Source organism: Pristiophorus japonicus, chromosome 9, assembly GCF_044704955.1.
Source record: "Pristiophorus japonicus isolate sPriJap1 chromosome 9, sPriJap1.hap1, whole genome shotgun sequence".
Lineage (NCBI taxonomy): Eukaryota > Metazoa > Chordata > Chondrichthyes > Pristiophoridae > Pristiophorus > Pristiophorus japonicus.
In genome coordinates this window covers 5,893,326-5,919,425 of record NC_091985.1, presented here as the reverse complement: position 1 = coordinate 5,919,425, position 26,100 = coordinate 5,893,326, and positions in this window count along the sequence as shown.

The window sequence follows — 26,100 nt, the reverse complement described above, 5'->3', positions numbered from 1 at the left end:
AAAGTCAGCAATGGTGTCATGATCATGTTGCCATGTCACGTGACATCTCGGTCAACGATCCGGTTTATGTACTGAACTATGGTCAAGGTCCAAAGTGGATCGCCGGCACTGTTACAGCCAAGGAGGGTAACAGAGTGTTTATTGTCATGCTCAAGAATGGGCAAACATGCAGGAAACACCTTGACCAGGTTAAATTGCGGCACACGGATGAGTTCCTACGAAACGAAGTTAAGGAGCTCGGAGCTAAATTAAAAAGTAGGACCTCAAAAGTAGTAATCTCGGGATTGCTACCAGTGCCACGTGATAGTCAGAGTAGGAATCGCAGGATAGCGCAGATGAATACGTGGCTTGAGCAGTGGTGCAGCAGGGAGGGATTCAAATTCCTGGGGCATTGGAACCGGTTCTGGGGGAGGTGGGACCAGTACAAACCGGACGGTCTGCACCTGGGCAGGACCGGAACCAATGTCCTAGGGGGAGTGTTTGCTAGTGCTGTTGGGGAGGATTTAAACTAATATGGCAGGGGGATGGGAACCAATGCAGGGAGACAGAGGGAAACAAAAAGGAGGCAAAAGCAAAAGACAGAAAGGAAAAGTGGAGGGCAGAGAAACCCAAGGCAAAGAACAAAAAGGGCCACTGTACAGCAAAATTCTAAAAGGACAAAGGGTGTTAAAAAAAACAAGCCTGAAGGCTTTGTGTCTTAATGCAAGGAGTATCCGCAATAAGATGGATGAATTAACTGTGCAAATAGATGTTAACAAATATGATGTGATTGGGATTACGGAGACGTGGCTCCAGGATGATCAGGGCTGGGAACTCAACATCCAGGGGTATTCAACATTCAGGAAAGATAGAATAAAAGGAAAAGGAGGTGAGGTAGCATTGCTGGTTAAGGAGCAAATTAAGGCAATAGTTCGGAAGGACATTAGCTTGGATGATGTGGAATCTATATGGGTAGAGCTGCAGAATACCAAAGGGCAAAAAACGTTAGTGGGAGTTGTGTACAGACCTCCAAACAGTAGTAGTGATGTTGGGGAGGGCATCAAACATGAAATTAGGGGTGCGTGCAATAAAGTGCAGCAGTTATAATGGGTGACTTTAATATGCACATAGATTGGGTTAACCAAACTGGAAGCAATACGATGGAGGAGGATTTCCTGGAGTGCATAAGGGATGGTTTTCTAGACCAATATGTCGAGGAACCAACTAGGGGGGAGGCCATCTTAGACTGGGTGTTGTGTAATGAGAGAGGATTAATTAGCAATCTCGTTGTGCGAGGCCCCTTGGGGAAGAGTGACCATAATATGGTGGAATTCTGCATTAGGATGGCGAATGAAAGAGTTAATTCAGAGACCATGGTCCAGAACTTAAAGAAGGGTAACTTTGAAGGTATGAGGCGTGAGTTGGCTAGGATAGATTGGCGAATGATACTGAAGGGGTTGACTGTGGATGGGCAATGGCAGACATTTAGAGACCGCATGGATGAACTACAACAATTGTACATTCCTGTCTGGCGTAAAAATAAAAAAGGGAAGGTGGCTCAACCGTGGCTATCAAGGGAAATCAGGGATAGCATTAAAGCCAAGGAAGTGGCATACAAATTGGCCAGAAATAGCAGCGAACCCGGGGACTGGGAGAAATTTAGAACTCAGCAGAGGAGGACAAAGGGTTTGATTAGGGCAGGGAAAATGGAGTACGAGAAGAAGCTTGCAGGGAACATTAAGACGGATTGCAAAAGTTTCTATAGATATGTAAAGAGAAAAAGGTTAGTAAAGTCAGAATCAGGGGAAGTCATAACGGGGAACAAAGAAATGGCGGACCAATTGAACAAGTACTTTGGTTCGGTATTCACTGAGGAGGACACAAACAACCTTCCGGATATAAAAGGGGTCGGAGGGTCTAGTAAGGAGGAAGAACTGAGGGAAATCCTTATTAGTCGGGAAACTGTGTTGGGGACATTGATGGGATTGAAGGCCGATAAATCCCCAGGGCCTGATGGACTGCAGCCCAGAGTACTTAAGGAGGTGGCCTTGGAAATAGTGGATGCATTGACAATCATTTTCCAACATTCCATTGACTCTGGATCAGTTACTCTGGAGTGGAGGGTAGCCAATGTCACCCCACTTTTTAAAAAAGGAGAGAGAGAGAAAACAGGGAATTATAGACCGGTCAGCCTGACATCGGTAGTGGGTAAAATGATGGAATCAATTATTAAGGATGTCATAGCAGTGCATTTGGAAAGAGGTCCAAGTCAGCATGGATTTGTGAAAGGGAAATCATGCTTGACAAATCTTCTGGAATTTTTTGAGGATGTTTCCAGTAGAGTGGACAAGGGAGAACCAGTTGATGTGGTATATTTGGACTTTCAGAAGGCTTTCGACAAGGTCCCACACAAGAGATTAATGTGCAAAGTTAAAGCACATGGGATTGGGGGTAGTGTGCTGACATGGATTGAGAACTGGTTGTCAGACAGGAAGCAAAGAGTAGGAGTAAATGGGGACTTTTCAGAATGGCAGGCAGTAACTAGTGAGGTACCGCAAGGTTCTGTGCTGGGGCCCCAGCTGTTTACATTGTACATTAATGATTTAGACGAGGGGATTAAATGTAGTATCTCCAAATTTGCGGATGACACTAAGTTGGGTGGCAGTGTGAGCTGCGAGGAGGATGCTATGAGGCTGCAGAGCGACTTGGATAGGTTAGGTGAGTGGGCAAATGCATGGCAGATGAAATATAATGTTGATAAATGTGAGGTTATCCACTTTGGTGGTAAAAACAGAGAGACAGACTATTATCTGAATGGTGACAGATTAGGAAAAGGGGAGGTGCAAAGAGACCTGGGTGTCATGGTACATCAGTCATTGAAGGTTGGCATGCAGGTACAGCAGGCTGTTAAGAAAGCAAATGGCATGTTGGCCTTCATAGCGAGGGGATTTGAGTACAGGGGCAGGGAGGTGTTGCTACAATTGTACAGGGCCTTGGTGAGGCCACACCTGGAGTATTGTGTACAGTTTTGGTCTCCTAACCTGAGGAAGAACATTCTTGCTATTGAGGGAGTGCAGCAAAGGTTCACCAGACTGATTCCCGGGATGGCGGGACTGACCTATCAAGAAAGACTGGATCAACTGGGCTTGTATTCACTGGAGTTCAGAAGAATGAGAGGGGACCTCATAGAAACGTTTAAAATTCTGACGGGGTTAGACAGGTTAGATGCAGGAAGAATGTTCCCAATGTTGGGGAAGTCCAGAACCAGGGGACACAGTCTAAGGATAAGGGGGAAGCCATTTAGGACCGAGACGAGGAGGAATTTCTTCTCCCAGAGAGTGGTGAACCTGTGGAATTCTCTACCACAGAAAGTTGTTGAGGCCAATTCACTAAATATATTCAAAAAGGAGTTAGATGAAGTCCTTACTACTAGGGGAATCAAGGGGTATGGTGAGAAAGCAGGAATGGGGTACTGAAGTTTCATGTTCAGCCATGAACTCATTGAATGGTGGTGCAGGCTTGAAGGGCCGAATGGCCTACTCCTGCACCTATTTTCTATGTTTCTATGTTGCTATGAACTGGAAGCGAGTGAGGAAGATGCAGTCAGTGACCAACCAACCATTGTTCACTCATCAGAGGACTCTGCTGACATTACTGAATCTGAAACTTCAGTCTCTGATGTGGTCATGACCACTCCCATCAGCTCGGCTACTCAGCCCTCAGTCTCAACGGACTCAGAACGCTCGCCCAGAGACAAAGTTGAACTGAGACGATCAACTCGTGAGAGGAAAGCCCCAGACCATCTTAATTTGTAAAAAAAAAACTTGTTAAGATTTTAAAAGGGAAATGTTGTTATGTATTAATACTTGAGGGTCACCAGACACCAGAGGGCGCCGCGGTCAGAGGTCATTGGGCTGTACACATGTGGCATGTGTGCTTGGTCACCTGTATATAAGCTGGGTATCTTTGTCACGCTGGCACTCTTGGGCTGGAATAAAGAAGGATCAGTTTGCACCTGAGTGAGTTTACAGTAAACAGACATGACACTCATTACAATTTTCTAAATGTCCTGCTACTACTTCCTTAATAATAGATTCCAGCATTTTCTCAATGACAGATGTTAGGCTTACTGACCTATAATTTCCTGCTATCTGTCTCCCTCCTTTCTTAAAAAGGGGTGTTCCATTTGCAGTTTTCCAATTCTTGGGACCTTTCCAGAATCTAGGGAATTTTGAAACATTACAACCAATGCATCCACTATCTCTGCAGCCACTTCTTTTAAGACCCAAGGATGCAGGCTATCAGGTCCAGGGGACTTGTCAGTCTTTAGTCCCATTAGTTTGCCTATTACTTTTTCTGTAGTGATGATAATTGTTTTTATTTCCTCCCGACCCTTTGCCCTTGATTTTCTATTAGTAGGATGCTTTTCATGTCTTCTACCGTAAAGACAGATACAAATATTTGTTCAAAGTCTCTGCCATTTCCTTGTTTCCCATTATTATTTCCCCAGTCTCACCCTCTCAGGGACCAATATTTACTTCAGCTACTCCCTTCCTTTTTATATACGTGGCGTGGTGACCCCGACCAGCGAGGAAATACCAGCAGCAGGTCGGGGCCATAAAAGGCGAGCAGCGAGCGACCCTGGGAGCAGCGTGGCGACATGCCACTTCAGGGAGCAGTGCGAGCTGGTGCAAGAGGGCAACAGCAGTGCAGCGGGCAACTGGATTGGACATCACCAAGGTCCAGGTCGGTGATTGGAACGTGGGCAGGTACAGCAGCAGCGGCGAGTTTGGGACACAGGAGCGGTGAGTTATCGTGGAGCGATGTGATCGAGGTCCAGGAGAGGCGTGAGTTCGGGGCCCAGCAGAGGCGAGGGTCCTGGAGCAGCAACTTCTTCACTCAGAGAATTGTTAACCTGTGGAATCCTCGACCGCAGAAAGCTGTTGAGGCCAGTTCATTAGATATATTCAAAAGGGAGTTAGATATGGCCCTTACGGCCGAAATGGCTTTCCCCTTATTCTTAGAGAGTGACTGGTTCTGGAACTCCCCAGCAATGGGAACATTCTTTCTGCCTCTAACCTGTCCAATCCCGTCAGAATTTTATATGTTTCTATGAGATCCCCTCTCATTCTTCTAAACTCCAGTGGATACAAGCCCAGTTGATCCAGTCTCTCCTCATAGGTCAATAAGGGGTATGGAGAGAAAGCAGGAAAGGGGTACTGAGGTTGAATGATCAGCCATGATCTTGTTGAATGTCGGTGCAGGCTCGAAGGGCCGAATGGCTTGCTCCTGCACCTAATTTCTATGTTTCTATGTTTCTACGTTTAACATGTAGTTCGGGACCAGGAATATCAGGTCTTTCATTGAAACACCTGTGAACTCATCCTTTTTTAGTGTGGAAGTGGGTCATCCTCGATACGAGGGACCGCCTAAGAGAGATATACTTGTAGAAGCTCTTACCGTCTGTTTTTATATTATTTGCTAGTTTACTCTCATAATCTATTTTATCCTTCTTTATTCATTTTTTAGTTATCCTTTGGTGGTTTCTAACATTTTGCCAATCTTCTAGCCGACCACTAATCTTTGCAACATATTTGCCTTTTCTTTCAAATTGATACCATCCTTAACTTCCTTAGTTAGCCACGGATGGTTCATCCTTCTCATTGAGTCTTTCTCAATGGAATATATCTTTGTCGAGAATTATGAAATATCTCCTTAAATGTGTGCCACTGCTTATCTACTGTCATACCTTTTAATCTAATTTCCCACTCCACATTAACCAATTCTGACTTCATACCTTTGTAATTGCCTTTATTTAGGCTTAAGATATAGTTTCAGATCCAAGTTTCTCACCCTCAAACTGAATGTGAAATTTTATCATGTTATGCTCACTCTTCCCGAGAGGATCCTTTACTGTGAGGCAATCAATTAATCCTGTCTCATTGCACCTTACCAGATCTAAAATAGCTTGTTCCCTGGTTGGTTCTACAATGTATGGTTCTAAGAAACTGTCACGAATACACCCTATGAACTAGTTGTCACAGCTACCTTTGCCAATTTGATTTGTTGAATCTATATGAAGATTAAAATTGCCCACGATTATTGCAGTACCTCTCTTAAAAGCCCCATTATTTCTTAATTTATACTCTGTCCTGCACTCCAAGGTCCCTCTGTTCCTCTACACTTCTCATTGTCCTACCATTTATTGTATATTCCTTTGCCTTGTTAGCCCTTCCCAAATGCATTACCTCACACTTCTCCGGATTGAATTCCATTTGCCACTGTTCTGCCCACGTGACCAGTACATTGATATCTTTCCTACAGTCTACAGCTTTCTTCTTCATTATCATCCATACAAAAATGGTAGTATCATCTACAAACTTCTTAATCATACCCCCTATATTCAAGTCTAAATCATTGATATATACCACAAAAAGCAAGGGAACTTGTACTGAGCCCTGTGGAACCCCACTGGAAATAGCCTTGCAGACACAAAAGCACGCATCGACCATTACCCTTTGCTTCCTTCCTCCAAGCCAATTTTGGATCCAACTTGTCACTTTGCCCTGTATCTCATGGGCTTTACCCTTCATGACCAGTCTACCATGTGGGACCTTATCAAAAGCCTTGGTAAAACCCATATATACTACATCGTACGCACTACCCTCATCAAACCTCCTTGTTACCTCCTCATAAATTCAGTCAAGTTAGTCAGACACTATCTTCCCTTAGAAAATCCATGTTGACTGTCCTTGATTAATCTGTGTATTTCGAAATGAAGATTTATCCTGTCCCTCAGAATGTTTTCCCATAATTCTCCCACCACCGACGTTAGGCTGATAGGCCTGCAATTCTCGGTCTATCCCTTTCTCATTTTTTAAACAACAGTATAATGGGCAGGGGGAGAGAGAGAGAGAGAGAGAGAGAGAGAGACAGTGAACAGGCGGGGAGAGAGAGAGAGGCCACGATTGGACAGGCGAGAGAGAGAGGCCACGATCGGGCAGGGAGAAAGAGAGGCCATGATTGGGTGGAAGAGAGAGAGAGACCACGATCGGGTGGGGGGGGAGAGAGAGAAAGGCCATGATTGGGCGGGAGAGAGATAGAGACCATGAACAGGTGGGGAGAGAGAGAGGGCTCGATTGGATGGGGAGAGAGAGAGAGAGGCCATGATCGGGCGAGGGGGAGAGAGAGAGAGGCCACGATTGGGCAGGGGAGAGAGAGAGGCCACGATCGGGCAGGGAGAGAGAGAGGCTACGATCGGGCAGGGAGAGAGAGAGGCTACGATCGGGTGGGGGAGAGAGAGAGGCTACGATCGGGCAGGGAGAGAAAGAGGTCATGATTGGGCGAGGGGGAGGGGGGAGAGAGAGAGAGAGAGACCACGATCGGGTGGGGGGAGGTGCGGGAGGGGAGTGAGAGAGAGGGCATGATTGGGGGAGGGGAAGGGAAAGGAGAGCGTGCGCTATCTGGAGGACTTGGGCATGTTGGGGACAATTTTCCCATAATTAACACTAACACCCACCCCTCCGATGCTCTCCCGCACAGCATGGAGGGGCAGAGGGTGGCAGGGGGTTAATATCAGGGTCGATTTCATGGTTTAGAGCTCTCTAAATTATTCCTATTACTGCACTTTTCCCTCAACATGTATTTTACCGTTGAATCCTGTGTGTGAGATTTTGTCCCACCATGTGCTCACAATTATTTGTTCTGTTAAAAACAAATTGAGTTTGGCCCAGATTTCACCCTCCATTCTGTAGTTAAAACTCAGTGTTACTGTAAAAGGAACAGCTTGTATAACATTTAAACAAGATGCTTGTACATAACATTATTAGGTATAAAACCAATATAACATAGAAGGTACTTACTGGTTACTTTCAGCCGGGTTCCATTTCCATAGATTGTTCCCCAAAATACCACAGATATAGACAGCGCTGTCTCTGGGCTCCACGCCTCTGATGGTCAGAATGTAGCTGTTACTGGCATCATCTCTGGAGAGCTGAAACCGCTCAGAGAAACTGTGTGATCGGTCAACCCTGCCATCTGCATAATGAGTAAATATTTTGTGTTTCCTATCATGTTAGAGGTACCAGTGTACAGTATATTTATCCACATTCACATTGCTGCTCTCCAGGGTACACCGAAACTTCACCATCCCACCCTCGGGCACCGTCACAACTTCTGGGGACTGGATAAGAACCGGACTTGTCTTTAGACCTGTGAATAGTAAATAACTGATGATCAGAACAGATGAGGAACAACAAAAAGTAATAACTTGAAATGGAAGTGGCGATGATGTCACGATGCGTGTGTGTAACCCCGCTCTACCCTTCACTTAAGGTGAGAGCATTCAGCATTCAGAAACATCGGTCCACTGGGCCACCAGGGAGGGGCCAGGCCACTGACCCTGTTGCCGGCCCGGCTGAACCCGGGGCAATAATTGGCCGGCCGATCGGGAAGTCGGCCGGCAAAAATAAAAACATGGTGGCCGCGGCAGTGGGCCCTCCCCTTGAAGGGCCGCCACGCTGTCGTGCTGCACACAGGCAGAACAAGGTGCACCAACAGAAAAAGCTGTCGGGGGCACCATGCAGCGGCTCGTGGATTTTTTAAAGTAACTTTGGGGCAGATTGCAATGGAGGTGCGGGATAGCGGCGGTGCGTGCTTTGATGACGCGCTTGTGGCTGAATTTGGGTCGGGGTGGCCAATGGACTGCAACATGGCGGCCACTCGATTTCACCACGTGACCGTCGCAAAACGGCGGTAACCGGCCTTATACGGACCCTGAATTTCAGCTAGTTGTTTTAAACATATCCTGAGCTTAGCTCTTTAACATCACACTGTACTGGCCAACAGTGTCAGCCTAGCTTCTTGTGCTCAAGTCTCTGGAGAGGGACTTGACCTGAGCCATGGCTGACACACAGCAGGGAGGGGTCGAGGGGGTGGAACATTGGGTTGGAGGCAGGCCTGAAGGGCAAAAGGTGTGCTGGTGTTGGGTGGGTATCAACAGGGCTCCACGTGAGCGACAGGGCGAGCTCGGCCAGGAGCAGTGCTGCTTCCTCCAGTTAGAGGCCGACCACAAAGCCCCAGGCAGAAAATCATCACAGAGCAGTTTAGTCAGGGGGTGGGCCATTTTATTGGGAGGTTAAAATATTCCTGCATTTTTCTATCAGTTACGTTTTAACTTGTGTTGTTTACCTGTGTGTAACCAGAGGGCTCAGGGGAACATGTTTTGCAAAAGTATTTTGAGTGGTTTGATTGGTTCACCTACCGTTCTTTTCTGTTGCTGGATCTAGTGTCCTGTGTGCTGTAGTTATGAAGTTCTGATTGGTTGTATCTGAAAGGATTTTGAAAAAGAGGTGTCATTTGATTGCTTCAGATTGTGTCATGTCCTGAATCACCGACCCCGATATTAACGCAGAGACGGGAACAGAGCGCGTGGGGCGGGAACATAAGAACATAAGAACATAAGAATTAAGAATAGCAGTAGGCCATCGAGCCCCTCGAGCCTGCTCCGCCATTCAATAAGATCATGGCTGATCTGGCCGTGGACTCAGCTCCACTTACCCGCCCGCTCCCCGTAACCCTTAATTCCCTTATTGGTTAAAAATCTATCTATCTGTGACTTGAATACATTCAGTGAGCTAGCCTCAACTGCTTCCTTGGGCAGAGAATTCCACAGATTCACAACCCTCTGGGAGAAGAAATTCCTTCTCAACTCGGTTTTAAATTGGCTCCCCCGTATTTTGAGGCTGTGCCCCCTAGTTCTAATCTCCCCGACCAGTGGAAACAATCTCTCTGCCTCTATCTTGTCTAGCCCTTTCATTATTTTAAATATTTCTGTAAGATCACCCCTCATCCTTCTGAACTCCAACGAGTAAAGACCCAGTCTACTCAATCTATCATCATAAGGTAACCCCCTCATCTCCGGAATCAGCCTAGTGAATCGTCTCTGTACCCCCTCCAAAGCCAGTGACCAAAACTGCACGCAGTACTCCAGGTGTGGCCTTACCAATACCCTATACAGTTGCAGCAGGATCTCCCTGATTTTGTACTCCATCCCTCTCGCAATGAAGGCCAACATTCCATTCGCCTTCCTGCACCTGCAAACTAACTTTTTGGGATTCATGCACAAGGACCCCCAGGTCCCTCTGCACCTCAGCATGTTGTAATTTCTCCCCATTCAAATAATATTCCCTTTTACTGTTTTTTTTTCCCCAAGGTGGATGACCTCACACTTTCCGACATTGTATTCCATCTGCCAAATCTTAGCCCATTCGCTTAACCTATCTAAATCTCTTTGCAGTCTCTCTGTGTCCTCCACCCAACCCGCTTTCCCACTAATCTTTGTGTCATCTGCAAATTTTGTTTCACTACACTCTGTCCCCTCTTCCAGGTCATCTATGTATATTGTAAACAGTTGTGGTCCCAGCACCGATCCTGTGGCACACCACTAACCACCGATTTCCAAACAAAAAAGGACCCATTTATCCCGACTCTCTGCTTTGTGTTAGCCAGCCAATTCTCTATCCATGCTAATACATTTCCTCTGACTCCGCGTTCCTCCATCTTCTGCATTAACCTTTTGTGTGGCACCTTATCGAATGCCTTTTGGAAATCTAAATACACCACATCCATCGGTACACCTCTATCCACCATGCTCGTTATATCCTCAAAGAATTCCAGTAAATTAGTTAAACATGATTTCCCCTTCATGAATCCATGCTGCGTCTGCTTGATTGCACTATTCCTATCTAGATGTCCCACTATTTCTTCCTTAATGATAGTTTCAAGCATTTTCCCCACTACAGATGTTAAACTAACCAGCCTATAGTTACCTGCCTTTTGTCTGCCCCCTTTTTTAAACAGAGGCGTTACATTAGCTGCTTTCCAATCCGCTGGTACCTCCCCATAGTCCAGAGACTTTTGGTAGATTATAACAAATGCATCTGCTATAACTTCCGACATCTCTTTTAATACCCTGGGATGCATTTCATCAGGACCAGGGAACTTGTCTACCTTGAATCCCATTAGCCTGTCCAGCACTACCCCCCTAGTGATCGTGATTGTCTCAAGGTCCTCCCTTCCCACATTCCTGTGACCAGCAATTTTTGGCATTGTTTTTGTGTCTTCCACTGTGAAGACCGAAGCAAAATAATTGTTTAAGGTCTCATCCATTTCCACATTTCCCATTATTAAATCCCCCTTCTCATCTTCTAAGGGGCCAACATTTACTTTAGTCACTCTTCTCCGTTTTATATATCTGTAAAAGCTTTTACTATCTGTTTTTATGTTTTGCACAAGTTTACCTTCGTAATCTATCTTTCCTTACTTTATTGTTTTTTAGTCATTCTTTGCTGTTTAAAATTTTCCCAATCTTCTATTTTCCCATTAACCTTGGCCACCTTATACGCATTGGTCTTTGATTTGATACTCTCCTTTATTTCCTCGGTTATCCACGGCTGGTTATCCCTTCTCTTAACGCCCTTCTTTTTCACTGGAATATATTTTTGTTGCGCACTATGAAAGAGCTCCTTAAAAGTCCTCCACTGTTCCTCAATTGTGCCACCATTTAGTCTGTGTTTCCAGTCTACTTTAGCCAACTCTGCCCTCATCCCACTGTAGTCCCCTTTGTTGAAGCATAGTACGCTTGTATCTGGGATATAACGGGCGACGGTCCCGCAGCATCGCCAGACCAGGAAATCTGGCTGATTTTAACTGCCGGGCCTCATTTGAATATTGCTCCCGGGTTCATCATCTTCTCTGTGCATCGGTGGAAGTGACGCAGACCCGCGTGATGCAATTTCCCGGGGCCAATTCCAAGGTTCAGCTCAGCACGGAAATGGAGGAAGAGGTTCGCGCTTTCTACACAGAGGACTGAAGAAGAGGAACTGTGAGAGGCTGCGGAAAGTGGGAAGGTTGCCGCTATGCCCCCGTTTCACAGAAGCTTCCCCTGATGTTCTGCTGGGCGCTGTCAGAGCCAGGAGGGACGGGCTAGTTCCCACCAGCAGGAAAAGGAAAGCTGCTGTCACAGCTCAAGGTGTGAGTAGAGGCGGCAGAAGTCAGCAGCAGGAGTGTGACCAGGAGGTTGTGGATTCAGTGCTGTTAACGGTTCAATGACTTGACTAGGTCAGGGAAGGTCAGTCGATGGCTATCTGCACCCGAATCCTCCAATGCACCCTCGCACACCTCCTCTCATCCTCACTCCCTTCACAAGCTCATCACCCCCTTCCTCACTCCACCACTGTCAGTAACCGCAATTCTCATCTCATCTGACCTAAATCACCTCCACCCACTCTCATTACACATCCTGAGGTGGCACCGTGACCACGTTCCTCAAAGGCATGCCATTCCCACTCCTTATGCATCTGCCTGATTCTCACCTTCACCATATGCAGTGCATCCATTGGATGCCACTCACAGGGCTGCAGGATGAAGAGAGCGCAGAATGCCAGGGAAAGGGCCAGGACCAGAGGAGGGCTGCAGGAAATTGTTAAGAGGAGGCGCTGGTGATCCGTGGCATCTCAAGCACTGTGAGCATTGGAGATGGAGAGGTTGGTGGAGCAGGGCGACTGCTTTAATCTTTCATACCTGCACCTCCCACAAAGCAACATCACCCACAGTGGGCTTCACAACATCATCACCTGATCAAGTGCTTCATGGGCATATCAACAATTACAAAGTACCATCTCCAAATGTTATCTCTTCCTTCTTGCCCCAGTGCTATCACATGAAGAACCCGAGCCACTGCCCAGGGAGGATGAAGATTCCTCGAGGACTTTATACCTGCGGAGGATGTACCATCACAGGATACATGCATTGCAGGCACCAGTGCAGATACCAGCACCTCGGTGATTCTCACTGCACAAATCAACATGAGCAGAGTGGTGGTGAGAATGCATACTGAACATGGATATTAAATGTATACAGACATTTAAGTCGAGAAGTTGAGAACATGGGAATTATATATGGACAGTATAAGCTAACAAAGAATTCATGGAAGAATAGCCATGACATCTCAGACTCGAGACTGCAAAATGTTACAACACTAACACATACTGAAACAAAACCCACAGCTTGCAGAAAAACCTCAAGGTCTTATTAAATCATGTTATTAACCTGAAACATTTACAGAAGGTCTTTGTTTAAAATCAGACCATACTTAGGTCGGCTTATGAGTGGACAAAGGGAAAGAGGGATCAAAAGGGATAGGCTGAACTAGGATGTCACTCTAGCCCTATCTTGTTGTCTTTTACCGAAAATGTATAACCGTCGTCCCTTTACAATGTCACGTCACTTTGTCCGTAGGAAGTGAGTGCGTTCTATCAGAGTTGCATTCCTTCTGTCTGATAAGGTCCCCGATCGGGATTTGCTTTTTAAATAAAAGCTTGCTTTGTTTAAAGCACAATCGGTATTCGACTCAGTGATTTCACTGAACCAGATTGAGGGAAAAGAATCCAGAAATCAACATTTGGTGTCAGAAGTGGGATCTCAATGGACGACTGCCGAAAACTTGCGAATTAAGAGCCAGACTAGCCTTGGACGAGACGAGGAGAAAGTGGCCACTGGAGTAAGTATACTTTCAATACTGCTCCAGTTTCCCCCGGTTTCAAAAGTCTGAGGAAAGTTTAGCTACTCGCTGGTTCTCAGGTAGTGTCTGAACGAGATCCAGGACAATCTGGTGAATACCTTTCAAACTTAGAATAGGGATAGAGATAGGGAAATTGCGCGGTGACGCAAACCAAGCGGCGACTCGGAAAGATAGGTTAGAAGAGGTAAGTCTGCCTGGGTTCAAGGCCCAGAGCCTGCCTGGGTTCGAGGCCCAGTGTCTGTGTGGGTTCGAGGCCCAAGTAAAACCGCGCGGCAACGCGGAGAGAGAGAGAGAATCGCGCGAACCGCGTAGGGAAACGCGGAGGTTAGGGAATTACGTAAAATTAAGCCGCGGGACTACGCGGGACTGTGTAAATTTTAAATTGTACTTACGCCAGGTACGGCGTCAATCTTGTACATCACTTGGTCCGCCTAGACTCTGGGTAAGATAACTGAAACCACCACGGGGCGACGTGGAGACAATCAGGACTAATTAGGACCCTGATCCAACGTGCGGCGACACAGGATGGGTAATTTAGATAAAACTACAAATTCCCTGAAAGGTCATGGATCCAAAAATAGAGCCGGCCAAAACAATTAATAGGAAAGAAGAGAGACTCTTGTGAACGTCTGTTTTAAATGAGAAATGCTTATGTGATTTTTACTGTGGAAAAGAAAGCCGGGGAGTTGTGGTTTGTTTTAGCTCCACCCACTTTTTCAAACAGAATGAAAGTTTTTTTAACCCTTCGTAGTGTTGTCCTGTATGTGGGAAGTTTAAGAGTGTGAGCCTTATTGAATTACGTATATTCGGATGATAAGTTACGGAGCCAGGAAATGCACAAAGGATAGGTTTGTTGAGTAAAAAAAGAAAAAAAACATGGTCTCGGTGGTTAAAAAAGGATTTGACATGCTCACTTACTTGTCGAAAGAAAACATGCAATGATTGATTACATTACAAAGTTTGAATCGGGATTTTGAGATATTCAGAGAAGGCACAGCAAAACAACTGAGATGGATTCAAAAGGATTCAAAAAAAATATACTATATTAAATCTGCAGTTTGGAAGAAATAGTATAACACGACCTTGAGGCTGGAACAATTGAGATAACGAAAAGCAGTCCACAGCCTACGTGCCAGACTTCCCTCTAGTTGTGGAAAAGATGAAAAAAAAGACGTAACGTACTAAATAGGTGCTGAAAAAAAAATGTTCTGAGATTTTAAATTATGAGAAAAGTTCCATTGCAGTTTAAAAAAAAATGCATCACTCCTGTCGAGTTGGCAGAAAAACTCCAGTAAATTAAGGCTTTCATTGACAGAAGGAGGACATATTAAAAACTGTAGACATCTTAAAGAAAGAGTGCATGCACGAGAAATGCACTCAGAGTTCCACTGGGACCTCTGAGAAAGGTATCGATAGACTACGTAGTTAAAATGGTTGGCTTTGCATTCACTGAGGCTGATGACGAAATTGAATTTCAGTAAACAAATAGTTATTAAATGTGTGGTCTCGTTTTAAATCAATTAAAAAAATATCTTTGGTGAGTACTTGAATAAGAAGTTAAAAAATATTGGAGTTTAATCAAATGCTGCCTTTCCTGATGAAAAGATTTTTTTTTCAGATGGTTACGTGAAGTCACGTAATGACATCAGGTCTTCTTAGAAACCTATAAAGGAGTTAACCCTTTCCATTGACAGCCGTTTCATACTGAACATTATCAATTTGGATTTCTTAATAGAAAAAAGACTCACCTAACAGAGGAATGGTGCGATCGTCAGAATAAAAATAAAAACAGAACTAGCTTATGTAATAATACTTGCCTGATACAATAAAGAAATAGATACTCAAACAAAACAAATTGAAGAGTTAAAAGGCTAAGTTAAATAAGCTGAAAGGGATCCACAAACCCAACTTAACCCTGACCTCCGATTTCACGGAGTGACCTCGACATGCATGGATATAATGCAGAATCAAGGGACCTGTGGGCTCTGGTAAAGCCAACCCTGAGCCCAACTGAGCAAGCCCGATTTCTAACTCACCTAGGACGTGCTACTCATGATGCATTGTTGGTTGCTCACCCTAACGATGTCCAGGATCGCCTAAACACTAATGCTCTCACCACGACCCTTCAGAAGCCCATCAGTATGGCCACAGTATTAGAAACTAAACCCAAACGAGAAGAAACTGCCGATGAATTCATGGAAAGATTTATTGAAATATACGGAAGTCAATCAGGAGATAATGCCTTCAGGGCAGGAGAGGATTCTCCTCAATTCTGCGCTATCCTACTTCAGTGCCTGCCCTATTCGGTTGCTCACGCTATCCGGACAAATAATATGAATTGGGCAGATAACAGTAAAGACCAGATGGAGAGGGCGGTTAAATATTATTGGCAGGAAAAGAAAGGAGAGGGGGGAGGTGCGCCCCCAACCCGGGTCAAGACTGAATACGTGACTAGAAAGGAAGAGCCGCCTCGGGTGGAAGGACCAAAACCCGACCCAAGGGGATACCAGATGGAACCGCAGTGTTGCGTGCAGGGTTGGTGGATAAACAGGGATACGGTTATATCAAACACCCAAATGGCCCGGGCCCTGCTAATTACGGACCGCCCTACTGTCCCCGGCCTGGTATGGGAAGAGGTTGGGGCTGGGAAAGACGAGATGGATGCTTTATTTGTGGGCAAGAAGGACATTGAAATAGAAATTGTCCCTCCCGTCAGCACGAAAAAGGAAGAGGAGGAAGAGGAGTGGGGCAAGGGGGGAGAGGACGGGGATCTTACACTAACTTCTCCCAGAACAACCCCTTTGGCCAACCGTCCCCCGATTATTCGTATTGACTACGTAGCTTGATTGTGCAGGGACCCTCCCCGGATGACGAACCGATGATATTGTTAAAAATTCGGAATGAGTGGCAACCCTTCTTGATAGATACGGGAGCCTTCATTTCTTCTGTACAATCAAAGCTTAAACTCCCCGCCTTCACTGAAACACAGGGACTGTCAGGATTCCTGGGACAAGTCTCTACATTCCTGGTGTCAGAACCGGTTAAAATGGGTTACCAGGAAGAATCGGTGGAACGTCGATTTGTTATCACAACCAATCTGGACTGTAACTTGATGGCTAGAGACCTCCTCTGCAAATTCCAGTTGCATTTGGAGTGTGGAGATGATGGGATTATTGTAAAACAAGGAACCCTTAAGCGGCAGTATTATACCACTAGAACCCCTCAGTGGTGGTCTCTGGACCTGCCGCAGGCACCCTATCACGTGACCCTAGCATACGATCCCAGTGGAAAGAATCAGGACCTGCAGAACTTTTATCAGGATCACGAAGGGGAAGTGAAGGAAATTCTATTAAGGGCTAGAGTGACTGGACCGGAAGGGAAGGCAGATTTTGTGGAAATGGACAGCCCCCAACGGTGGCACCACATATTACTCGTGAAGTATTACCTCCCCACCACGCTAAAGATTTGGGAGTTATGGTGCGCCAGGCTATAGACGAGGCTGACCCTACCAGCTGGGATGTGCAAATTGTAAAACATGGCCGAACAGGCCAATTCCACGGGGACCCCGAGAAGGTCTTAACGACTCTGCAGCATCATACTGGCTCTGACATACCTGACTATGTGGATTCTCATGTGTGGGCAGAGGACCCCTCCCAAGTGGGTTATACTCCCATTGATCCGATTGAGATCCCAGTGCAGGGCAATGTGCACTGGCCCTCTATCCGACAGTACCCACTGAAATCACAGGCAATACCGAGTATCCACCGAGCTCTGGAGGCTAGCCGAGTCGAACCAATTTGCCAGTTTCCAGTCCCTAGCACGGCTAAACAAATGCGCCAGTGGTTGGGGATGATCAATTACTGCAGATCCTGGATCCCTAATGTTGCCCTGATGACTAAGCACCTCACCCCGTATACAAATAAGGAAGGCAGCTTTGAAATAGAAACCGCAGACGTCCAAGCCTTTAAGGAACTAAAGACAGCCCTGCTGCAAGCTCTGGCTTTGGTCTGGCCCCTCTATGACCTTTCAACTGTATTGTACAAGCCTGAAAGACTGTGCTACCGTTGTCTTAACACCTCTCACTCCGTAGCTGCCCTCCTGGGCCAGCTGCAGACTCAACACCTTACCATGGCCAGGCAAAGCAGATATGAGATCTACCTACTAAACAATCCTAAGCTGACCTTTCGGCACTGTACTGCAATTAATCCGGCCTGTTTTCTTACTGAGCCGCCCCAAGATGAGGAAGAACCCAGTCATGACTGTTTATCTTTAATTCAAGAGGCCACATCAGTCAGGGAAGATTTAGTTGATGTACCAATGGAAGATCCAGACTGTATTATGTATGTTGACGGAAGTTCTTCTATTAATCCAGAAGGTACACGAATCTCAGGATACGCCATAGTAAACCAGGAGAATCAGGTCTTGGAATCTGCCGCCTTTGAAACCGCCAATTCTGCCCAACAAGCTGAGCTATTCGCCCTCACCCGAGCCTGTATCTTGGCCAAAGACCTCAAAGTCAATATCTATACCGACTCCAGGTATGCCTTTGGGGTGGCCCATGATTTCGGACAATTATGGAGAAATTTTGACCTTTCACCCCACTGGTCACTGCCTGCCATTCTAAAAAGGACCCGTTTATCCCGACTCTCTGCTTCCTGTCTGCCAACCAGTTCTCTATCCACGTCAATACATTACCCCCAATACCACGTGCTTTAATTTTGTACACCAATCTCTTGTGTGGGACCTTGTCAAAAGCCTTTAGCAAGTCCAAATATTTTCTCTGAACGTAGATGTTATAACCATGCATCCATTGTGGATAGAAACCGTATTAGCATGTAACTTTAGAATTTGTTGTCTTTCCGTAATAGTACCTAGTCTATTGGTTTATGCCATGCAGAGGAAGATATCCACGAATCAGGCGGACCAGAGGAACACCGGATATACAGACCCTGACTGACTTGGCAGAATGTGCTGCAGCACTAGTGGGCAGTCGCAGTCGCTCTGCCACCCGCGGTGGTGCAGGTCCCGTTGTTGCACAGCGTGACTAATGTGTAAAGCAGTGGTAAACCAGAGTCATTTAAAGTCATTTAATGGCATTTCATTATAATATAATAATAATGCCATGTTATGCATGCAGCTTCTGTAGTACTCTCAGTTAAAGAACATAAGAACATAAGAAATAGGAGCAGGAGTGGGCCATACGGCCCCTCGAGCCTGCTCTGCCATTCAATACGATCATGGCTGATCTGATCATGGACTCAGCTCCACTTCCCTTCTCGCTCCCCACAACCCTTTACTCCCTTATCGCTCAAAAGTCTGTCTATCTCTGCCTTAAATATATTCAATGACCCAGCCTCCACAGCTCTCTGGGGCATAGATGTACAACCATAATGATGTAATCATATGTAATGTCTCTTGTTCACATTTATTGCAGTAATGTTGCTCCTCGTACATATGCCAGCACAGCGCAAGCATTCTCCTGTCTACCCTTCTGTTCTAATAACCTCAATGATGATTTGCAGGTCCCGAGACTCCCGAGGTGCGAAGGGAGGCCCCTCCATGGACGCCTGTGCCATTGCAGGTGGTCATCACCACGGGTCCAGAGGAGACTACTGAGGAGGAGGAAGATGACCAATTGTCATCTGTTGTACCTGCGGCCACGTCTTCATGGGCGGATGAAGTAGCGGGGCCAAGCGGCTTGCAGCAGGCCACTCCAAGGTGTACAGTGCCCACGCTGACCCCACGGAGGTTGATTCGGCGAGATAGGCATGCACTGCGACAGGCAGATCCTACTGAGGACCTGGTGACACTGTCCAGGGACAGTGTCCATATCGGTCGACAGCTCCTCCAGGCGATTGGTGGGTTGACCAGAAACACTGCCGCAATGTCCACACGAATATCGGAGGGCGTGGAGCGGATAGTTTTGGTGGTCCCATCTGCAATTGTTGTCCTCTCCTGATAGCTAGGTTCTACAACATGCAGCACACCACAATAAGCTCCGCGACCTGCTCAGGGTGGTATTGTAGGTTACCTCCTGAGTGGTCCAGAAATCTGAAGCGCTGCTTCAGAACTCCAATTGACTTTCTAACGACATTGCATGTCGCTATATGGCTTTCATTGTAGCACTTCTCGGCTTCCATCTGGGGCTTACGCAGGGGGGTCATGAGCCAGCTGGCAAGGTCATATCCTTTATCTCCCAGCATCCAACCGTGACCTTGTGGCTGACTCTTAAACAGGTCAGAGACAGTGCTGCCATGCAAGATGTGTGCATCATGGATGCTGCCTGGATAATTACATTTATTACCAGGATTATTTGCTTGTGGTTGACAACGAGCTGCACGTTCAAGGAGTGGAATCCTTTTCGCTTCCAAAGTACCTCTACATCCTGAAAAGGTGCTCGCAGGGCGATGTGCGTACAGTCTATTGCTCCCTGCAACTTGAGGAAGTTTGCTATTTGCGAGAAACCCAAAGCCCTCTCAATCTGTGCCTTCCTGGCCATAGGGAAGTTTATAAAGTCCATCCTGAGTGCGTAAAGGGCTTCAGTCACCTGTCGAATGGAGCAGTGTGTGTCGGGCGTGCTGATAGCTTCCGCAAATGTCGCCAGCTGAGGTTTGAAAGGAGCCCGATGCGTAGAAGGAAAGTGCCGCAGTAACCTTAACCTCAACAGGCAGTGCAGTCCTGATGGTGCTGGTAGACTGCAGATCTCCCTTGATGAGCTGGCATATCTCACTGATGTCCTCCTTTCGGAATCGCAGCCTCCTAACGCACATGTTATCGGACAAGTTCAGCTATGATCACTTTTCCCTGTAAATGCGTTGGGTGTAAGGTCTCCTCCTCTGCACCAGTCTGCCAACTCTTTGATTGCACACATAATGCTCTTCAATATACCTTCTCCCATCGTCAGTCTGCAGCATGTGATTAGTGACCAATACTGGCTGAGAAATTACAGGCCCATCACTATCAATCACTAGAAATGCCCTTCATTTGTCCTCAACAGATACAAATGTGATTAGATGATTGTCAAGGTTCAAAAAGGCCCTTAAAATCACTCAGAGATTGATTCTCCTCACAAACACTTGAAGCAGCCTTTCAGTACAGATCCTCCGACTGTCGAAAAGGCGTCGGTAGTGCCGAATACTGCCGAGTATTGCCGAGTATTGCAGAGTACTGCCGAGTATTGCCGAGTACTGCCGAGTATTGCCGAGTACTGCCGAGTATTGCCGAGTACTGCCGAGTACTGCCGAGTATTGCCGAGTATTGCAGAGTATTGCCGAGTATTGCCGAGTACTGCCGGGTATTGCCGAGTACTGCCGAGTATTGCCGAGTACTGCCGAGTACTGCCGAGTATTGCAGAGTATTGCCGAGTATTGCCGAGTACTGCCGGGTATTGCCGAGTACTGCCGAGTACTGCCGAGTATTGCAGAGTATTGCTGAGTATTGCCGAGTACTGCCGAGTATTGCAGAGTACTGCAGAGTACTGCCGAGTATTGCAGAGTACTGCCGAGTATTGCCAAGTATTGCCGAGTACTGCCGAGTATTGCCGAGTACTGCCGAGTATTGCCAAGTATTGCCGAGTACTGCCGAGTATTGCCGAGTACTGCCGAGTATTGCCAAGTATTGCCGAGTACTGCCGACTATTGCCAAGTACTGCCAAGTATTGCCGAGTACTGCCGAGTATTGCTGAGTACTACCGAGTATTGCCGAGTACTGCCGAGTATTGCCAAGTATTGCCGAGTACTGCTGAGTATTGCCAAGTATTGCAGAGTACTGCCGAGTATTGCCGAGTACTGCAGAGTACTGCCGAGTATTGCAGAGTACTGCCGAGTATTGCCAAGTATTGCCGAGTACTGCCGAGTATTGCCGAGTACTGCCGAGTATTGCCAAGTATTGCCGAGTACTGCCGAGTATTGCCGAGTACTGCCGAGTATTGCCAAGTATTGCTGAGTACTGCCGAGTATTGCCGAGTACTGCCAAGTATTGCCGAGTACTGCCGAGTATTGCCGAGTACTGCCGAGTATTGCCGAGTACTGCTGAGTATTGCAGAGTACTGCAGAGTATTGCAGAGGACTGCCGAGTATTGCAGAGAGTACTGCCGAGTATTGCCAAGTATTGCCGAGTACTGCCGAGTATTGCCGAGTACTGCCGAGTACTGCCGAGTATTGCCGAGTATTGCAGAGTATTGCCGAGTATTGCCGAGTACTGCCGGGTATTGCCGAGTACTGCCGAGTATTGCCGAGTACTGCCGAGTACTGCCGAGTATTGCAGAGTATTGCCGAGTATTGCCGAGTACTGCCGGGTATTGCCGAGTACTGCCGAGTACTGCCGAGTATTGCAGAGTATTGCTGAGTATTGCCGAGTACTGCCGAGTATTGCAGAGTACTGCAGAGTACTGCCGAGTATTGCAGAGTACTGCCGAGTATTGCCAAGTATTGCCGAGTACTGCCGAGTATTGCCGAGTACTGCCGAGTATTGCCAAGTATTGCCGAGTACTGCCGAGTATTGCCGAGTACTGCCGAGTATTGCCAAGTATTGCCGAGTACTGCCGAGTATTGCCGAGTACTGCCAAGTATTGCCGAGTACTGCCGAGTATTGCTGAGTACTACCGAGTATTGCCGAGTACTGCCGAGTATTGCCAAGTATTGCCGAGTACTGCTGAGTATTACCAAGTATTGCAGAGTACTGCCGAGTATTGCCGAGTACTGCCGAGTATTGCCGAGTACTGCAGAGTACTGCCGAGTATTGCAGAGTACTGCCGAGTATTGCCAAGTATTGCCGAGTACTGCCGAGTATTGCCGAGTACTGCCGAGTATTGCCAAGTATTGCCGAGTACTGCCGAGTATTGCCGAGTACTGCCGAGTATTGCCAAGTATTGCCGAGTACTGCCGAGTATTGCCGAGTACTGCCAAGTATTGCCGAGTACTGCCGAGTATTGCCGAGTACTGCCGAGTATTGCCGAGTACTGCCGAGTATTGCAGAGTACTGCAGAGTATTGCAGAGTACTGCCGAGTATTGCAGAGAGTACTGCCGAGTATTGCCAAGTATTGCCGAGTACTGCCGAGTATTGCCGAGTACTGCCGAGTATTGCCGAGTACTGCAGAGTATTGCCGAGTATTGCAGAGTACTGCCGAGTATTGCCAAGTATTGCCGAGTACTGCCGAGTATTGCCGAGTACTGCCGAGTATTGCCGAGTACTGCCGAGTACTGCCGAGTACTGCCGAGTATTGCCGAGTATTGCCGAGTACTGCCGAGTATTTCTGAGTACTGCCGAGTATTGCCGAGTACTGCCGAGTACTGCCGAGTATTGCCGAGTACTGCCGAGTACTTCCGAGTATTGCCGAGTACTACCGAGTATTGCCGAGTACTGCCGAGTACTGCAGAGTACTGCCGAATATTGCAGAGTACTGCCGAGTACTGCAGAGTACTGCCGAGTATTGCCGAGTACTGCCGAGTATTGCCGAGTACTGCCGAGTACTGCCGAGTATTGCCGAGTACTGCCGAGTATTGCAGAGTACTGCCGAGTACTGCCGAGTATTGCCGAGTACTGCAGAGTACTGCCAAGTATTGCCGAGTACTGCCGAGTATTGCCGAGTACTGCCGAGTATTGCCAAGTATTGCCGAGTACTGCCGAGTATTGCCGAGTACTGCCAAGTATTGCCGAGTACTGCCGAGTATTGCTGAGTACTACCGAGTATTGCCGAGTACTGCCGAGTATTGCCAAGTATTGCCGAGTACTGCTGAGTATTGCCAAGTATTGCAGAGTACTGCCGAGTATTGCCGAGTACTGCCGAGTATTGCCGAGTACTGCAGAGTACTGCCGAATATTGCAGAGTACTGCCGAGTATTGCCGAGTACTACCGAGTATTGCCGAGTACTGCCGAGTATTTCCAAGTATTGCCGAGTACTGCCGAGTATTGCCGAGTACTGCCGAGTATTGCCGAGTATTGCCGAGTACTGCCGAGTATTGCCGAGTACTGCCGAGTATTGCCGAGTACTGCCGAGTATTGCCGAGTACTGCCGAGTATTGCCGAGTACTGCCGAGTATTGCAGAGTACTGCAGAGTATTGCAGAGTACTGCCGAGTATTGCAGAGAGTACTGCCGAGTATTGCCAAGTATTGCCGAGTACTGCCGAGTATTGCCGAGTACTGCCGAGTATTGCCGAGTACTGCCGAGTACTGCCGAGTACTGCCGAGTATTGCCGAGTATTGCCGAGTACTGCCGAGTATTTCTGAGTACTGCCGAGTATTGCCGAGTACTGCCGAGTACTGCCGAGTATTGCCGAGTACTGCCGAGTACTGCCGAGTATTGCCGAGTACTACCGAGTATTGCCGAGTACTGCCGAGTACTGCCGAGTACTGCAGAGGACTGCCGAATATTGCAGAGTACTACCGAGTACTGCAGAGTACTGCCGAGTATTGCCGAGTACTGCCGAGTACTGCCGAGTATTGCAGAGTACTGCCGAGTATTGCAGAGTACCGCCGAGTATTGCCGAGTACTGCCGAGTATTGCCGAGTACTGCCGAGTACTGCCGAGTATTGCCGAGTACTGCCGAGTATTGCAGAGTACTGCCGAGTACTGCTGAGTCCTGCCGAGTACTGCCGAGTATTGCCGAGTACTGCCGAGTACTGCCGAGTATTGCCGAGTATTGCCGAGTACTGCCGAGTATTGCCGAGTACTGCCGAGTACTGCAGAGTACTGCAGAGTACTGCCGAGTATTGCAGAGTACTGCCGAGTATTGCCGAGTACTGCCGAGTACTGCCGAGTATTGCCGAGTATTGCCGAGTATTGCCGAGTACTGCCGAGTATTGCCGAGTACTGCCGAGTACTGCCGAGTATTGCCGAGTATTGCCGAGTACTGCCGAGTATTGCCGAGTACTGCCGAGTATTGCCGAGTACTGCCGAGTACTGCCGAGTACTGCCGAGTATTGCCGAGTACTGCCGAGTACTACCGAGTATTGCCGAGTACTGCCGAGTACTGCCGAGTACTGCAGAGTACTGCCGAATATTGCAGAGTACTGCCGAGTACTGCAGAGTACTGCCGAGTATTGCCGAGTACTGCCGAGTATTGCCGAGTATTGCAGAGTACTGCCGAGTATTGCAGAGTAATGCCGAGTATTGCAGAGTACTGCCGAGTATTGCCGAGTACTGCCGAGTGTTGCCGAGTACTGCCGAGTACTGCCGAGTATTGCCGAGTACTGCCGAGTATTGCAGAGTACTGCCGAGTACTGCCGAGTCCTGCCGAGTACTGCCGAGTATTGCCAAGTACTGCCGAGTACTGCCGAGTATTGCCGTGTACTGCCGAATACTGCCGAGTATTGCCGAATACTGCCGAGTACTGCCGAGTATTGCCGAGTACTGCCGAGTACTGCCGAGTACTGCAGAGTATTGCAGAGTACTGCCGAGTGCTGCAGAGTACTGCCGAGTATTGCCGAGTACTGCCGAGTACTGCCGAGTATTGCCGAGTACTGCCGAGTGCTGCCGAGTACTGCCGAGTATTGCAGAGTACTGCCGAGTATTGCCGAGTACTGCCGAGTATTGCCGAGTACTGCCGGGTATTGCCGAGTATTGCAGAGTGCTGCCGAGTACTGCCGAGTCCTGCCGAGTACTGCCAAGTACTGCCAAGTACTGCCGAGTACTGCCGAGTACTGCCGAGTATTGCCGTGTACTGCCGAATACTGCCGAGTATTGCCGAGTACTGCAGAGTACTGTCGAGTATTGCAGAGTATGGCCGAGTATTGCCGAGTACTGCCGAGTACTGCCGAGTATTACCGAGTACTGCCGAGTATTGCCGAGTACTGCAGAGTACTGCCGAGTATTGCCGAGTACTGCAGAGTACTGCCGAGTATTGCAGAGTATTGCCGAGTACTGCCGAGTACTGCCGAGTATTTCCGAGTACTGCCGAGTATTGCTGAGTACTGCCGAGTATTACCGAGTACTGCCGAGTATTGCCGAGTACTGCCGAGTACTGCCGAGTATTGCCGAGTACTGCCGAGTATTGCCAAGTATTGCCGAGTACTGCCGAGTATTGCCGAGTACTGCCGAGTATTGCCAAGTATTGCCGAGTACTGCCGAGTATTGCCGAGTACTGCCGAGTATTGCCAAGTATTGCCGAGTACTGCCGAGTATTGCCGAGTATTGCCGAGTACTGCCGAGTATTGCCGAGTACTGCCGAGTATTGCAGAGTACTGCCGACTATTGCAGAGTAATGCAGAGTATTGCCGAGTACTGCAGAGTACTGCCGAGTATTGCAGAGTACTGCCGAGTATTGCCGAGTACTGCCGAGTATTGCCAAGTATTGCCGAGTACTGCCGAGTATTGCCGAGTACTGCCGAGTATTGCCAAGTATTGCCGAGTACTGCCGAGTATTGCCGAGTACTGCCGAGTATTGCCAAGTATTGCCGAGTACTGCCGAGTATTGCCGAGTATTGCCGAGTATTGCCGAGTACTGCCGAGTATTGCCGAGTACTGCCGAGTATTGCAGAGTACAGCCGAGTATTGCAGAGTAATGCAGAGTATTGCCGAGTACTGCAGAGTACTGCCG